General features: G+C 41.2%; 1 protein-coding gene across 1 annotated transcript in view; it reads right to left on the bottom strand.

Moving 5' to 3' along the window:
• Positions 1-1,732, bottom strand: part of LRRC8C (leucine rich repeat containing 8 VRAC subunit C) — a 99,618-nt gene extending 97,886 nt beyond the window's left edge. Inside the window, exon 1 of the mRNA XM_012464825.2 lies at positions 1,693-1,732. The gene's annotated coding sequence lies outside the window, so the exon portion shown is untranslated. The remainder of the gene's footprint in view (positions 1-1,692) is intronic.
• Between the last annotated feature and the right edge of the window lie 16,988 nt (positions 1,733-18,720).

The raw sequence follows: 18,720 nt of genomic DNA, 5'->3' as shown, positions 1-18,720 counted from the left end.
TTAGTACTATTAATAAAGGCTTTGATGATTTTATTAATAAGAAAATTGTATTTGGCCCTATCTGTGGCCAATCTATTATGTAAACCATGGAAAACACTCATCTTTGCAAAACTGCCCTACATCCCCCTCAAAGGAAACAAACTGACCCCAAGACAGAATTTCAGTTAATCACTCCAGAGTAAAGCAAATCAGTTATACCCTTGGCCTTCCCTATTTAAGCAAGTCATAAGAAATACAAATATCATAGACTAGAGCTGTATAAATTTAATGTATCTTTGTTCACACACTCAACACATTGTTTATGAATCTGAGCAAGTTTGTGTAGTTCTGATTACGTTTTGGGTTTTCAACAAATTATTTAAAAATAAACAGAATGTATAAATGTATAAAACTGATTGACTCTGGCGAATTTGCGGCGTTGTGCTAACCAAGAGGACTACTCCACTTTTACTCCTTTTTCGTCTAAGTAGCATCTTAATGACCTGCCCACGCTGAAGCCTCATCCACGCTTTGAGAAACCACCACGTACCTGCCCGGAAACGTGACTGTTGGTTAAGGCTACATTTCTCACCCTACCGCGAAAGAAGTATGTGACTTAAACAGGGCTGCGATTTCCTTTACCTATTCCTTCCCTCAAAGGCTGTTTTAAATGGAGGTAATTGAAGCCTCCCCGTGCCAAACGCCGGGACTCCCACAAAGATGGATTGATTCTTATTTTTTACTTTAAGGAGAATAGGAACCTGAAAATGTTTACTAACGTTAACTCGGGCTTTAGCATGCTTAAGGAATTTGAAACCAAGGGAAGTTTAGCCCTAACACTCTGAAATATCCGCATTAGGATGCGGGCTAGGTGTCCAGCTATCGCAAAACCACGGAGGGTGCGAGGTTTGGAAGAAAGTGTTTGGACTCTGCTGTATACCGGGCAAGCTTGGGAGTTGGGGTGGGGAGGGAATAATTGGCTGAGGGAGAAAAGAAAGGCATTCGCGTCCACAGAACACATCCTAAGGCTCCTGAGTTGCTAACTCCATCCCTAATCATCCCGTTGGTGGGAACCGGCTGGAAAGGGAAAGATCAGCGAGCCTCGGTGTGGGATGAAGGCAGCGGTCTTGGCCTCAACCGCTGGCCTACACACCTGGGTTCTAGGGCCTGCCCGATCGAGCTAAACCCCCTCCCCTCCGGTCCTGCAGGTGAGCACACGGTGCTCTCTCGTTTCTTCCAGAGACCTTCAAATTCCTCTCCCTCCCCAAAAGTCCTAACTTCCAAGGTTCGGAGGTGGCAGAGGGGTGAGAGACCGGAAAGGACAGGCCCCGGGGTCTCAGGGATTTTCGAGGTAGGAAAGAACGACGATCGCCCCGGCCACGGACACATTTTTCTCTCGCAAACCACCCCCCTCCTCCGTGCCCAGTCCGCAGGACCTGGCGCGGCCGCGCGGTGCTGGGCTCCAGGCTGGGGTCCTCGCGCGGCCGCCGGGGCTAGCGTGGATTGGGTGGGGTAGGGGTTGGCGGGCTCCTGAGCCGCAGCCGCGGAAGGTTCTCCGCCCCACAAGCCGGGCGGGCAACCACATTCTGCCTGTCTGAGAGCCGGGGACGCAAGCAAGCGGGGGCGAGTCCCGGTCCGGCGCGCCCAGAGGACCGAGCGGGTGGCCTCTGCGGGCTGCCCCTCTCCATCCCTCCGCGGATCCCCCGCCCTTACCTCCGGGCGCGAGGGTGCCGGCTGGAGAGGGTGCTGGGGAGCGACGAGCTGCCCGGGAGTCGGGCTCAGCGGCTGCCAGCGACGGCGGGGTCGCCCGCGGGGCCGCTGTTCATGGCTTGTCGCGCCCAAGCACTGCGGCCGCGGCCACGGCGGCGCCCTCCTCCTCGTCCTCTTCGCGGGCTTCCAGCCGGGACGCAGCTAACGCCCCAGCCCCGCAAGCCCTCCTCCCTCCGCCTCCCTGGCCGCGGACGGAGCCGCCTCCAGCGCCGCCCCGCGCGCAGCCGGGCCAGCGGCAGCCAGCGCCGCCCAGCGCCCGGCCCCGGGGTCGCCGGCGCCCGCCGAGCCGGCTCCGCGGTGCCAGCCCCGCTGTGACGCAGGCCGCGGTGCCCGGGAACTTCCTCCCCTGTAGAGACCACCCCGCACCCAGGACCCGCCAGCGAGGGCTGCCGCCAGCCGCCAGGGGCTTTCTCCGGGACATGGAGAGAAATCCTCTCTCGGCTTCGCGACGCGGCCACTCCCACCCCTGAGAAGCCCACCTGGCGGGCTCTGCGTGGGGGAGGGGGGATTCGGCTGCGTCTACACCACCTCCACCCCTCATCCCTAACAATGCACGGAAACCACAGGCGGCTGTGCGCGCCGCGTCGGCTCAGCTACCGCGGCTCCTCCCCTGGGTAAGTTAGAGGGGAGCGCCACCACTAAAAATAGCCCTTCTGGGAACTCCTCCGAAGGCCAGGGTCAGGATGAAGGTAACCCCTCCACGTGAGAAGCGAAGGCCTCCTCAGAGAAAGAGTGGGGAGGGGACGGCAGGGTACACTGAGGAAGATGGAGAAGGAGAAAAGCAAAACCCAATGTCCTTGGATCATGAAGCCCTTGAGCTCCTTGACAACCGAGTCTCCTTTCAGGCCGGAATCCCCAACTACACCGCCCCCGCAAGACGGGCTAAGCGGCAGATTCCAGGGAGACTCAGCTGGAATGCCCTGCCTACAGCTCCCGCATAAAGGAGTTGATGGTGCACAGCAAAACCACCTGTTGTTTAACGAGTATGGGGGAGGGGTTTTCCCTCATTGATCTGAACCGTGCTTTTCTTCTCCCCATTTTCCCACCCAATTTCAGGATGAAAAAGCAAACTCTGACGTCTTGAAAGCTGGCAGCTTTCTGTATGGAAAACCTCTGCCAGTGAAAAAAATGTACAGACAAGATTACTAAGTAACACAATATTCTGGGAATGCCTTATCAATGCCAGCTATTTGAAGAGCACCCAGAGTCAAACGAGTGCCTAGCCCTGGCAGTCTGGAAAAGACAGATGTATGTGAGTAGAGAAACTGATAGACAACTAGTCGCTGGCCAGTTGGCCTGTTTTCTTACTACGAGCCTTCAGAAAGCAGTTGCCGCCTTTTACCATGTTCTATTTCTAAACATAAATGAAAAGGACGTTTGTTCAAAAGATGTTCTCTTGGGCTTTACATTACTTTCCCCCTGCTCACTCAACAAAATCCTACCCTTTTCTCCAATTCCAGTGCTGCTGTTGGATGTCCTTCCCAAAAGACAACCTTAACTCTCTTAGGCCTTAGGAGCTGAATCTAACACCAGTCTTAATTAACCTAGAACAAGACAAAAATTTAGGTCGGGACATACCTTCTAGTCAGCAGATGGATAAATTCCTAGAGAGTGTCTGGGAAAAAGGCAAAGGCTAACTTTAGCAGTTTGCTTTAAAAAAATAAAATAAAATTCAAGTACCTTGTAAGTCACCAGGGTAGATGCAACAATACTCTCTGAAGTAGCTTTACCTCTTCAAGTCTCTTACCTTACCTGAGGCAAGTACCAAGATCACAACCCTCCTATGGAGGGCCTTATTCTGCAAGAGCGAGTCTCTGATACACTTCTATCTTTGTACCATTGGCACCTGACCACAAGCTTAGGCATCCCTGAAATGCTTCCTTGCTACCCAGTGTCAAGGAACCATTGAACCTTAAACTTTGTACTTAGGTGAACCAGGATTAAATCTCCGCTTTTCCAGTTTAAACTTAGGAAATGTACTGTTCTTTATCTGCCCCCCTCCATCCCTTTATCATCCGTATAGGTATAGTACTACAGAGTGCTGTGAGAATTAGCTAACATGCTCAAAGCACCCAGAACAATGCCAAGCACTTTATAAGTACTCAATAAATGAGAGCTACTATAGTACTTACTACTCTTCATTGAAAGCAAAAGAACCAGGAATAACAAAAGGTTTGGAAATCTGGGATCTGAATCCCCTGCAAGTTGAGTCCACCCCAGGTTGCTTTATTGCAATACTTTTGGCTAATTCTAATAGGATCAACTGGGTAGTTCTTCGCGTGTAGGTCGGTGATTCACATGTACATTAATGCTTCAAAGCTACTAATCTAAAAACTGCTATGCTACACTATTTAGTTCACCTTTTCTTATTTTGTAGCATGTAAACCTTAAATCTAGTCATCTCACCCCAGTCTTCCTAATTCACATCAACACCCACATGTATCAAGCTCTCTGTAAAGAACTGGGCAAATTAGCAATCAGTCAACTTAAGTGAGGGTCTTAAAGAAGTACAAGGCTTATTCTCTGACATCAGGGTGTTTATCGTTCGTGGGAGAGGGAATCAGGCATACACACGAACCAGAATAAATCATTTTGAGCCAAATGTGCTTGAAGTTCAGCACATCTCCAGAAGGGAGAAGGCACTGTAAGCTAGATGAACTGGGTATACAGTCTCCGTCTTGACCTTTCACTTCATCCCCAATCTTTAGGCTAAATTTTGACATTCTAGCTGGACTTCCAGAGTGAGTAGTTCCCACACTAAAGACTCTGCATAATTACAAGTTAACCATGTACAGGTTGGTGAAAGGGAGCAGATCTTTCTGGACTGTGCAGAGCCATGGTAAGGGATTTGGAATGAAATAGGTCTGGGCTTAAATCTTGCTTCTGCTAGCTATGAACTTCAGTTTCCTCATCTGTCTATTGGAATATAGCTACTTTTTAGGGTTGTGGTGAGACTTAGAATATCTGTAACCCCTCTAGTGGGTTGTATGGAAACAGCAATTATGTTACATTGTTTTGTTGTTAGCTGCAAAAAAACACAGGCTGAGCTGAGCTGTTCTTTGAAGGCATAGTTAATTAATTTTTTTTTTTTTTTTCTGAGACGAAGTCTCACTCTGTCACTCCACTTTGAGTGGAGTGCAGTGGCGCGATCTCCACTCACTGCAACATCTGCCTCCTGGGTTCAAGCGATTCTCCAGCCTCAGCCTCCTGAGTAGCTGGGATTACAGGCGCCTGCCACCACACCCAACAAATTTTTAAATTTTTTAAAATAGAGATGGGTTTTTGCCATGTTAGCCAGGCTGCTCTCAAACTCCTGACCTCAGGTGATCCACCTGCCTTGGCCTTCCAAAGTGCTGGGATTATAGGCATGAGCCACCACGCCCAACCTGAAAGCACAGTTTAAGTCACTGTCTCTATGAAGCCTCCACAGGTTCTAGGCACCTGTAACTCTTCCTTCCTTGTGTGACCACAGCACTTACCGTGGTTTGCTCCCATTTGTCTCTTTCCATGCCTCTTCACTACAGAGTCTGGGAGCCTCTCCAGGGCAGAGCTGTATCTTGATTCACTTTTATGTCCGTTATCAACACCCTGCACACCTAATATTAAATATTGAAAGAACATGTTTTTAGATGTTTCAATTTCTTGTACTGGTTCTGACTCTCAATATAAGTCTTATTATACTATAAGCTCTAAAACCTGAACCCTTTAGCTCATAAAGAATTCATACTAAATTTATGTATTATGTATATGTATCTACTTAAACCCTGATGTTGTCAATGCTGGGATTGTTCTTTCAGACCAACTTGCTATTCTTGCTTTGTTTTACATTTGATTCCAGTTGATCCTGCCTGGTAAGAATGCAAGTAAAATCTACATTCTAAAATAAAACCACCAGCAGGATATTATGCTGCTGTGTTATCTATCCACCCTGTGCACATCTGCTCCCCAGATCATTTCTGAGCTTTGTGAAAAGAAACTGAACTAAAAGAAAACATTGCTGTTTTAAGTTTCAGCTGTTTACACTGTTGCAACCATTAGCACTTTCTGAATTAATACCTGCAAAAAAAATGCTACCTTTAGCAACAGTTTTGAAATCCTTGACGCTATGCCATTAAAAATGCTAAGTTGGGGAGAATAAAACCTTCCTTAGAAAATGTCCTTTGTGCAGAAAGTTGCCTGAGAGATAATGTTGTCAAATGTGGACTTAACCCTAAAATGGCAGTTGATTTTGTACCAGAGGAGATGGTGGTCTACTGAGGCTAAAAATGGTACCCCAAAGTGAAGGACTAAAAAGCAGCCTCAGAAGCAAAGTCTCTCTCTGACTTTCTCCTGCCCTCCTGTCTTTCATTCTCTTATTCTCCCCTGAAGCAAGCCATAGAAACTGGATTCCTTCTTCCCTGAGGTGGGGCATATAAACCAGAACCTTTTCCCCAAAACCAGCCTTAAAGCCTAAAAATTTTACTCTAAACTTCTTCTTCCCTTCCCTTTCCCTTTCTTGCTAACTGCTGACCATAAAGAAATTAAGACCCTCATTCCAGGGAGATTCTACCCCATACCTGGGAGGAAGGAATATCATACAGAAAGGCCAGGAAGAATCTGAACAGACAGGCCTTGCTGGGTTTCCCCATTCAGTCTGTTAGCACTGGATCATACCCTTTTTGTCTAATCATATTTCTACACAGCTTTCTATACTTCATTGAACCCACACATAAAAATGGGCTGAGAGTAGGTGGCTCATACTGTAACCCCAGCATTTTGGGAGGCTGAGGTGGAACATCACTTGAGCCCAGAAGTAACAGGTTACAATGAGCTACGATCATGTCATTGCACTCAGCCTGACTACATAGTGAGACCCTGAATCGAAAATAATAATAATAATAAAGGAATAGTTGCCCCTATATCTTTGGGTCTTCATTCTGAAGGCTCCAGAGTCACATAAAACTATGATCAAATAAATTTGTTGTGCTTTTTTATTGTTAATTTGCCTTTGTTAGAGGGTGTCAGCTGTTATAGGAAAGGATTACCCCTTTTTGCTCCCTACAGTCCCAAGGACCTAAAAATAGGATTCTATAAAACTTTAAATCAGATTATTCTAAAACCAACCTTATTTATTTTACCACCCTAAGACAGAATTGTTTGGTCCCACTAACTTGTGAAATTTTCTTTGGAAATAGTAAAGAAATAACATTTATGAGGTATACACTATGTGCTAAATGCAGGTTGAATATCTGTTATCCAAAATGCTTGGGACCAGAAGTGTTTTAGATTTCAGATTTTGAATATTTGCACTATACTTAGTTACCAGTTGAGCATCCCAAATTTAAAAATCTGAAATGCTCCAATGAGAATTTCCTTTAAGCATCATGTCAGTGTTCAGAAAATTTGGAGCACCTCAGATTTGGGATGCCCAATTCATACTAGCTTTATGTGCATTGTCTCATTTATTCACCATAGTTATCTATTACATAGGCAGTATTATTTTCTCCTATTGATAGACAAGAAAAACAGAGGCCCATTGTAATCCAGTAGCTAGCCAAAGGTCACATGACCAGTGAAAAGAAGAGTTGGGATTTGGGTGAAGGCAAGTCTAATTTCAGGGTTCTCATGCTTGCTTACTATTTAATCCTATAGGAAAGGGGTATTTATTTTTAAATGGAACCCATCAGTTATTTCAGTAAGGTTAATAATGTACTTTTTCAGTATTTCAAAATTGCATTCTTTTGTGTTTTTTCCACTAGTGCACTTGAATGCCATATGTGCCTTCATGAGTTGGCTTTACAGCTTACTCTAATTGAAAAGCACTTTATGACTGAAAGCAAACTTTTTAATGAAAGATCATAATGTGTCTGTGGCTCTGAGTTAAGGCAACATGAACATACCAGACAGGGAGTCTCGTTCTTAGAATTATTGTTCAGATGGGCCAAGGATAGATAAGTAACTTTCACATGAGAAATATTATCATATTGTGATATAATAAGAAATATATATTTTGGTCTTTGTCTATGGTTCCTAGCTCACAGCTTCTAAAAGTCTTGTAATTTCCTCAGCGATTAGAGCCATAGGATCATTTTTTATTATGTTTGAATTTTGTTTTTAGTTCCTGAAATAGCTCCAAATAAAGATGAAAATGGTGTTTTTTGTTACTCATAGGAAGTCCCCTTCAACCACACCTGGATTTATGTTAATGAAGCAATTTTTGGAAAGTCCCTAGATAACTGCAGGATGGGAGCTGGTTGCCATGGAAACTTAAACGTACGTGTGTGTGTGTGTGTGTGTGTGTGTGTGTGTGTGTGTCTAGACTAGAGGGTTGGAATTTTTAGCCTTACCTGGACCTTTGACCGTTTGGGAGGGAAGAGGAAGTGGAAACTGACTGAATTACCAATGCTAATGATTTAATCAATCAGGCCTATGTAATGATGCTTCCATAGAAACCCAAAAGGATGGAGTTCAGAGACCTTCCAGGTTGATGAACAAGAACACATTTACCTGCTGAAGGGGTGGGTGTACCCCAAAACTCCACTGGTACAGAAGCTTCTATACTCAGGACCCTTCTGGATCTTACCCTATGTATCTCTTCATCTGGCTATTTATTTGTATCCTTTAATATATCCTTTGTAGGGCCAGGCGCGGTGGCTCACGCCTGTAATCCTAACACTTTGGGATGCCAAGGTGGGTGGATCACCTGAGGTCAGGAGTTCAAGACCAGCCTGGTCATCATGGTGAAACCCCATCTTTAAATTTAAAAAAAAAAAAAAAAAAAAAAAAAAATATATATATATATATATATCCTTTGTAATAAACTAGTAATCTAGAAAGTAAACTTTTCTTGAGCTCTGTAGGTTGTTCTAGTAAATGATTAAACCTGAGGAGGGGTTGTAGGAACCTTTGATTTGTCACCAAGTTGGACAGAAGTGGTATATATCCTAATATAACCTGGGAACCTGCCATTTATGATTGGCATGTGAAATTGGGGGATGAAGAAGCAGTCTTGTGGGACTGAGCCCTTAGCTCATGGGATCTAATGCTGTCTTCAGGTGGTATCAGAACTGAGTTAAATTATAGGTCACCCAGTCAGTGTCCATTGGGGAACTGAATTGTTGTGAGGAAAACCCCACACATTTGGTGGCTAAAAGTATTGATGTAAGTAGTAGCATATAGGAGTGTTTTCCTATACACATATGTAGTGTAAGTTTAAAGTAAAAAGTCAGTTTTATATTGTCAGGAGTGACTTTTTTTGCCCCTAAATATTACTGCTATAACTGCTTTACTAAGGAATAGTTGCTTGCTTTTATGTATTCGGCACCTGCAGCTACTGTTCTAAAAAGTTTGCAAGTATTCACTTATTAATTAAATCTACAAATGACTGGCTGTATCCATGAAGTGAGTTATTCTAAAGATAATGGAACACTTAAATGGTCTAGAAATTTGTTATTAAAAATACATTAATATATATTTCCTAAAGAATATGACTGGTTTTTCCCAGGACTCAAATTTTTCAGTCTTTTCCTAACACCGTATTTTATTATGCATAAACAATATGCCATAGAACCTCTCAGATCACAACTTAACATTGAGTTGCTTCAAATTTCAGTGACATCAACCCAGAGAAAGCATCTAATTTGAAGCCTAAGCAGTTGTTTCTTTCTTTTGAATAAAAAGCTGTCTTCTCTTTGAGGCATGAAGGTCTATGGCTCAAGAAACCTTATCAGGGTAGTGAAATTGAAGATGCTCTTGTTACTCACATAAACATGATTCTCTCTTTGGAAAATTATTGTGGATGGTGCTTAGAAAATGCCATAGCCATGCACACATGCTCTTTCCATGAAAGCCACCACCCATCCTGAGGTGTACATTTTTTTTTTTTTTTTGGCCTTTCTGGAGTTTATTTCTTAGTTTTCTGAATTCACTCATATTTTTGTCTTTTTAGTAAACAACACTAGTAACAACAAAGCCTAATTTCCCTTCTGAGTATCAGTGACAGTATTAATGGCCACTTTTGCTGTTAGTAAAAAGAACATAAGCTGGAATTGATGAGACCTGGACTCCAGTCATACTTCTTTCATTGACTAACTTTGTGACTTGGGACAAATCTCTTAATATCTTTGCATCCTCAGTCCTCATCTGAAAATGAGGGGATTGGGAAAGATGACTTCTTAGAGCTTGTTTAGTGTGAGACTGTCATACATAGATCTTAAAATTGCACATGTTTATCCTCCTTAGATTTCAGTCAGTAATGGATATTATCACTAGCATTTAATCAAGGAGGCAGGAAGTTATCCATTGCTGCTAGCTGCTATCTACAGGAATTCTGTCTAGAGACAGGTCAGACCGGTCAGCCAGTGTCTTCATGAAGTGCCTTTGTCTTCCACCATCCATTCCCACTGCAAGAGCTGTTCCTCTAGTGAGGCATTTCTAAGCAGCTGTCCAGAGAACTCTACCCCTTGAGATAGCCTGAGAGATGGGAATATATGGTCAAATTTGTTTGGGAAGTACTATATCCTTCTTGAAGATTCACAATGCGTGTTAATATGCTTAGGGCTCTGAGAAATTCTGTATTAAAAATGCTTGTTAAACTTTGCTGAACCTAGCACTTCTTTAACTTCATTTGGTTGTGGAACTATTTCCTTTATCACACCTATCAATGTTCTAAAAGAATAAAATTCCTCAGAATAGAATATTTTGTTATTTGTGAGTTAAAAACTGCAGAGCCTTCATAAGACTTTTCTTGTTGGAAAGGGAAGGGAATTGTAGGCTCTACAACTCATTTAATGAATGTCTGTCAAGATAAGCCCTCTTGGTAGATGTTTTCTTCAGTTATTTTCCTTACAAACATCAACCATAATAGAGTGCCTGTCATCTTTAATAGGACAAAGAGCACCCATTCTCATTGGTAATAGTGCAGCTTTGTTCCTCTACACTGAGGACTAGTTCCCTGACTTTTACATATTCTTGTTAGCCTCTGGGTTTCATGACATCTTTTCAGAAATAGCTGAAGCTGATATAGAACATGCACATATTCTGAGCACAAGAAAGATGACATAGAATAGTCTGTTATTGGTGACTGTTGGAAGACAGTTCTCTATGGGTCTCTAGTGTTTCTGTATCCTTTCTTCAAAAATAAATGTTCGAGGATATTTGTACAGTGAACAGCCTTGAAAGATAGAGATAATATCTTTCTCTGGAGCAAAAGACAGACATGTTTACGGTCCAGTATAATAAATATAATGTTTTTCTCCAAAGCAAATGGCAAGCATACTTACTGCTCATAAAAGGTTGACATTCCCTAAGCTCAGGATTCCTCTTCTATAACACAATCCACTGTGGATTTAGGTGCTTTCTGGCTCTCTTTGCATCTCCCTGTGGGAAGTGGGATGCCAGAAACTGATAGAAAAATGCTGATATTTTGGATACTGCTATTGAAGTGAGTAGTAAACGCCCTTTTGTCTCTGACCCAGGAGTTTTCATGTCTTATACCACCATCCAAGAAAGTGTAGCAGGCTAATATCTTAGTTTCCAAGGATAAGAAAATGTCAGAGCCTCCACATTTCTTTACAACAACTAGCATTTTCCTCTATACTAGGTAGAAATTGATGGGATAACTTGATATCCTTATCTGCTCTCCCTCTCTGAATCATTCCTGGTCTAATGAATATTCTCTCCTGTGAATGCTTTTCTAGGTCTGTTGTGGGATTTATGATAGCCTTCCATCCTTGTTTCGGAGGAGGATTCAATAGAGAGCTATTAGAAGTGATATACTCTGATTATAGAATTTCAAAGAAAAGGCACCATTAATTTAAAGTTCATTATGATGATATTTAATTACAATGGTGAGACAATATTTTATATTCTATTTTATTTTGAAAAATTATTTAGAAATCAATTCTCGGTGAAAAGGAATTGTCATGTTACATTAAAGAACGTGTGTGGGTATGTGTGTGTGTGTGTGTGTGTGTCTGAGTTAGTTGCATTGATAGCTTCCAAAAGAAAAATAGAGGAAAACTCTAGGGTTCAGATAAAATGAACTGCTTCCAGTGACTAAAGGGAGGAGCATTTAACCACAACGTGAGAACAGTGTATGCTCTCATTTAGGAGACTGAAAACATCTCTTATCTCTTAAGTGTCTCCAATATTCTTTAGCTTGTGAAATACTCCAGATAATCGCTATTTACATCAGATCTGATATTATTTTATACTGACTATGCATTTTATTGGCTTAACCAGAATTCAGAATTATACCTTTTATAATAATGCTTCTGATCACTTGCTTTCAAACAAACGCTTTCTAGTTGAAAATTATCAGCAACTTTAAAGTATAATGGTATTGATTTGGGAGCAACCAGGTCTGCACATTTGTAAAAGGTAGGCTGACAGCTTGCTGCAGTGATTTGAGTGATATAGACCAAATAGCTGATTAACATTTTTTGAGGATTTACTCTATTCCAGGCATGCTTTTAAACATTTTACATGTAATATTTCATTTCATCCATGTAACAGAGGATAACAGAGGTAATTCACTATTCCCACTTCACAGATAGGGAGTCTGAGGCACATACAGCTAATGTCACCTGCCTAGCCTCATGCTGCTAATAAGTGGCACAGCCAGGAGTACAACCCAGACAGCCTGATTCTAAAGGCCACATTCTTATCCCACTCTTTCTATCTTAAAACATCACAGTATTTTAAACTGCTGGAAAATGTCATCTTTTCCCCCTAGAGTGCTAAAGAGAAATAAACAATCTTGCTTATCTGGAGTTTCATACCGAATTATCTTCACATATACAGTGTTTTTGATCTTCATTTCTCTATAGTGAATACATCTCAGGATCATTAAGGGTGAACTGGTATCCATCAGCTCATGTTGACTGAGAAAAAAGATACTGTATAGCCCATTTTGAGTAGAAAGACATTCTGCTTTGGGAGGCCGAGACGAGTGGATCACGAGGTCAAGAGATCGAGACCATCCTGGTCAACATGGTGAAATCCCTCTCTACTAAAAATACAAAAATTAGCTGGGCATGGTGGTGCACGCCTAGCTACTCGGGAGGCTGAGGCAGGAGAATTGCTTGAACCCAGGAGACGGAGGTTGCGGTGAGCTGAGATTGCGCCATTGCACTCCAGCCTGGGTAACAAGAGCGAAACTCCGTCTCAAAAAAAAAAAAAAAGACAGAAAGACATTCTGGTTTTGCCACTTTGAAATGTTTCACATACAGTTTTGGTGTATCCCAAACTCCTAACATAGATGCATTTGAAAAATCATTTAGTAACCTAAAACAAATACCAGTAGATGCTGAGTGTCTTTAAGTCTGTATCCAAAGAGGGAGGAAAGAGCAACAATCTTTTAAAAGTTACTAATTCTCTACCTAGACATGTTTCCAATTTTCATGGTTATAAAGAGTATTACTGCCAGCCCCAAACTGCCCAAATTTCCACAGTCCCCAGATGGGCACATTGTGATGCTGCCTAGGCTATAAGTCACATCACAATACTTTTCCTCAGATCAGCCTGGTAGCTCAGCCTGTCCAGTTTCCCAAGGAGGGTGAGGTAGGGAGTGGTGATAGACTTCTGAGTACTTTAAGGGGAAAGGAATTTTTAAAATCTTGTATGACTATTTCTTAGGATGATGAGGAAATCATTTAATATGCAACCTTTATAGATTGCTGCCTAGCCTCTGAAACTCCAAAATGATTTCTAAAAAATATCAACAGAAAGGTTTCATGCAAAATTCCTGCAATGTTAGATCCACTCAGCGTCCTGGCTACTGAAGACAAAGAGTATGACACACAGTGCAGATGCAAAAGCCAGTTTCACTTCTAGCCTTCCCTGCCACCATTTTCACAAGAAAATGAGGAGTCGCCATGGTCTTTGCTGAAAAACTTTTGTGAAGATTGGTGGATATTTTTCTCTCTTTCTGTTTAAACCTTGAAAAACAGAGTTGAGTGGAACTTACTTTCTGTTTCTGTTATCTAGAGTGAATTAAGAGGTTTAAGAGAAGCAAGTATGAATCTCTTCATCTTGTGAAATCGCAAGTAGCTAAAAGAAGTATTGACATTTTTAAACTGGAAGTATTTGAATTTACCTGGATTTAAACCTGCATTGGCATTTTTTATAACATGTATGATGACTGAATTTCTGTAGACCCAGTAGGAAATCACCTATTTTTTTGGGAAAAATCATCTTCCTGAACTTTGCAGTTATTTAATCAGATCTGCATATGGTTCTGGTGGATTTATAGTTCTTTACTGCCTCCCTGACTCTGCATGTGTCTTTATACCACCTTCCAATTTCTTACTTCCTTTTTCTCCTTATCACAATACTCTCTTCCTCTCCAAATTCCATCAGTCTTTAAATGTTTACTTCAAATTCTATCTTCATAAAGTTTTTCTCATACTTTCTTTTCTGTAAACTCTTTCCTATGACTTGAATGTTTGTGTCCCCTCGAAATTCATATGTTGAAACCTAATTCCCAATGTGATAGTATTAAGAGATGGGGCCTTTGAGAAGTGATTAGGGCAGATTTCCACCATCATGAATGGGATTAATGCCCTCATGATAGAGGCTTTCAGGAGCTTATCCCTTTTGCCATTTGAAGATGCAGCAAAGAGGCAGCAAACAGGTACCATCTGTGAAGGAGAGAAGAAGCCCTTACCAGCCACCAAATATGCTGGCGCCTTGACCTGAACTTCTCAGCCTCCAGAACTATGAGCAATAAATGTTTATAAATTGCTCAGTCTAAAATATTTTTTCACAGTAGTCAAAAGGGACTAAAACACTCTATCGTCATTAATCATCTTTCTTACCTTCTATACCTATGAGAACTTAAATAAGTTGCTTAACTTCTCTGAGCCTCAGTTTCCCAAGGGATAAATGGGGATAATTATGGTGCCTACTTTGTAGTGTGATTATGAGGGTTAGATTATTTAATACATGTAAAATATTATAATGGAGTCTGACACTATAAGCATGTGACAAATATTAATTTTTATTAACATTTAATAGCTAATTGTATCCTTATTTTAAACGCTTTTCAATTTTTTTCTATTTTCTACATGATAGAGGTTAAAATTTATTGATTTATTTATAATATGATGCCAAAGATAATCTTTCTTCTAATTTTCAATTATATTGATAAAGAGTTGCCAATTGACAGTTTTCTTAAAAGTCAACTTAATTATAATAAAATGTTTAAGAATTACCTGGATTAATTCATTATATTTAATTAATATACATAATATATAATTATATATTATTATACATAAATTTTATTTATTTAAATAAATTTTTATTTTTTATTATAAAATTAATAAATTTATATAAATATAAAATTAATATAACTTAAATATATTTCTACATTTTAATTTCAATTTAATATATCACCCATGATACACTAAAATAATCATTTGTTTCCCCCACCCCAAATTTAAACCCATGAAATTTTATTTTTGAGAAATTCTTATCTAAAATATCTGTCATATTGTAGAACTTCTGCAGATATGAATGAATCAATATCCTAGTTACTGATAAAGACAAATGATTATGCACCAAGAATTTTGAAGTATGACTTTATTGTTTACTGAAATCGCATGCAGGAAGAGATAGCTAGTTTTAACACACTAGTGTTATGTGTTCTTTTTTACATGATTTACACAGGGATACATCTCAAGATCTCTCCAAATCCCTCATAAATTTGTGATCTACAGGGGAGGGAAGGCCTCGTACTCTAAAGCAAACGAACTTCAAAAGGCTGTTTGAAAGGTAAAATTGGACAATATTAATTTGAAAGCAGGAACAGTTCAGACATTTGTAGACAGTCAATATGTCTGTCCAGAAACCAATGGGAGTATGCCACCAAAGATTAAGACAGGGTCCCAAAGTTTGTTCGAGAGATAAAATACTAAGGTCTTGTAAATCACAGAGGAGCCACTTTATCTGTATTACTTCATTATCTTTAGAAAGTAGTTTTAACTCTTCAGTTAGTTTTAAACCATTGTGTAGTATTTTGCAGTGGAGAAAAAACTTTAGATGAGATGGAAAGATCTCTTAAACCATTCCTTTCCTCCTTTGCATTTCCACGTCTCTCCTCTAGTTTTGCTCTTATCACTTTATGCCTAACTAGTGGGACTGTTTCCTTCCCAATCTTCCCATTTTAGTTTTATCCAAACAACTTTCCATGCAATTGTCTGATTTATATTCCCAAAGTGCTGCTTTCAGCACATATATAATGAATGGCTGGTCCATAGTAGCTGCTTTAAAAACAATAAACAATTTCCCCTTGCTTTAAGTAACTTCCCACTGTCCAAAGGAAAAACTTAAAATCACATCCTGCATGGTTTGTAAATCTCAGTAGGAAACTATGGTATAATAAAAATTGTATTTGGTCTTTTTTCCTGGTTTCTACTACAGAGCTTCTAAAACCCTCTGCGTTCCCTAAGTTATAGAGGTCTCTTTGTTATGCACATGAAGTGGCTGACCGTAGCCTCCTATGTAGTTTCAGGATGGAGGCTGGTCACCAGAAAGACCAACCATAGGATTAGAGCACTCAAACTTTGGGCCAGCCTGACCTGCGTTAAAAAGTCAACTAACCAGGAGGGGAAGGGGGCTGGAGACTGAGTTCAGTCATCTGGCCGATAATTTAATCAGTCATATATATATGGTGAAAACCCCAAAAAAATATGGACTCTAAGGCTCAGGGGAGCTTCCTGGTGGATGAACATATAGCTATACCAAGAGAGTGTGTGCACTGAGTCCACGGGGTGAGGGTGTTGAAGTTGTGTGGTCTCTCCCTGACCTTGCCCTATGTATATCTTCATTTGGCTCTTTTTGAGATGTAGCCTTTATAAAAAAAAAAAAAAAAAAAAAAAAAAAAGCTATGATCAAACCTGTGCTTTCTTGAGTTCTGTGAATTGTTCTAGTGAATACTGAACCTGAGAGGGTCATAGGAGTCACTAAATTTGAAGCCAGTTGGGCAGAAGTGTGAGTTGCCTGGGACCTCCTGAGATTCTTGACTGGCATTCTAAGTGAGGGTAGTCTCATGAAGGACACTGCAGCTAACCTGTGGAATCTGGGCCACTTCTGGTAGTTAGTGTCATAACTGAGTTGAGGTGGAAGCAGAACAGAAACATTTAAATAGCTATTACTGGACTCTATAGAAGTAGATCAAGTCACGAGAGCATGATTATGTGTAGCATTGCTGCAATGGAAAAACTGATTTACTAATGGCCTGCTCAGGACCACAAAATGATAAAACTGCTTCCTCTAATCTGGCTTACCTAGAACATGTTAGGATAGCCTCATGCTAAGGAATCATGCCCATGAGTCATCTGAAGACAGGAGTAGTCAGCACATTTTGACTAGCCTAGGTCAAGGCATTTGGACTGCATTGTGAACCATGGTCTTAATTTCCCAGGGTCTTCCACTGTTTTATTTAGGCAGAAAACATGAGTGTCCTTTATCACTTAGTTTCTCTAAAAAATATTCTACCTAGGCCAAAAAAATAACAAAAAGGAAGAAAGAAAAAGAAAACCAAGCCTATGATAAGATGATAAGTTATAAGTAAGTGGATATGCTATGTGTGAAGATTTGGATTTATCTGCTCTTTCTGTATCCTAGATAGTAATTCTGAGAAAAATCAAGTTGCTGGTACTGGTGATAGTGGTGTATGGGGGAGGGAGGGCCCTGTCTATTTATTGCTCAGTAAGCTATCTGTTTCCAATTTTGACAGTAAAACATAACAACGGGGGAAAGAAAGGAGAAATCACAAAGCAAGTATCCACTGCCTAGCAGGCTCAGAACAAATGCTTTTTTTTTTTTTTTTTTTTTTTTAATGGTGCCGTGACTCGGATAACAAATGCTTTTAACTTATGTTAGGTTATTTAACATAAGCTTATGAAGACATGTATAAAAGTTATGAAGACATAACCTCCCTGAGGGGTAGGTATTAATATCCTCACTTTGTAGACACTCAAAGTGGCTCAGAATTCCCTGAGATCTCATAGTAAGTTAAAGAACAAGCATTATCATTCAGGGTTGTCTGAATCCAAATTTAAACTCTGCGCTCTCCTTTACTGCCTAGTTTGCAGCTTTGAGCCTCATTATGGCATGCACAAGTCACACTCTGGTTTAATAAAGCCAAGAAAGGTTGTCTTTTCCCCCTACATTTGCAAGAGGCGGGATGAGATTTAGTAACACTCATGTTAGACTGGAGTCAGCTCCTGAACCAATTTTCTTGAGACAAATCAGAGATTTTCACTGTCAAGACAATAATGAAAACTCTTTGCAGCCTCCTCCCTCAATGTTATCTCTTTCAGGCAAATTGGTGCTAATTCTGGGGCAAGCGGGAACAAGTAATCATCACAGCCTCCTAGAGATGTCCTTGGCACAGTTGCCCGGGGCACACTTGGCTGTGTTTTACAGAACGCTGTTCCCACGCCCCAGAATTAACTCTTGTCTAGTTGTAGATAGCCAGAAGTGACCCTTCTAGCAAGAATCCTTGATGGTATATACCCCCTGTCTTCCAGAAGACCTGCTAAAAGACTCTAAATATGCTGAACTCACACTGGGCAGATGAGGTTGGGACCCTGCATTACTGTCTCTTTGTCATTAGTAAATCTTCCTGGCATGGTTAGCTGGGACCTAACATGAAGGGCCTGGCACATAGTGCCCAGCCCCCAGTGGTGGAGGTACAAGGGAGTAGGACAGGGCACAGTGATCTCCACAGTCTCACTTGGCCACCAGCAGGGCGGGCAGCTCAGGATGGTGTCTCACCTGGGCCAAAATTTTGAGCAGTCTGTGGACTGGTACCTGGGTTGCAAGCAGAGTGCACGTAATCACCAGAGAACACCTTTGGCTGAATGCACTCTTCCTCTCATTTCCTGAGGACTCCCAGCAGTTGATTTCTCATGGAAACAAGCAGAAATCTGTTTTAATCATCTGGCATTTTTAGTATCCTAATTTGTATGGGAACCTGGAGATAGA

Source organism: Aotus nancymaae, unplaced genomic scaffold (genome assembly GCF_030222135.1).
Source record: "Aotus nancymaae isolate 86718 unplaced genomic scaffold, 86718_ANA_hifiasm-v0.15.2.pri h1tg000007l, whole genome shotgun sequence".
Classification (NCBI taxonomy): Eukaryota; Metazoa; Chordata; class Mammalia; order Primates; family Aotidae; genus Aotus; species Aotus nancymaae.
The sequence above is the reverse complement of the archived record's forward strand: the minus strand, read 5'-3'. Positions and strand labels throughout refer to the sequence as shown.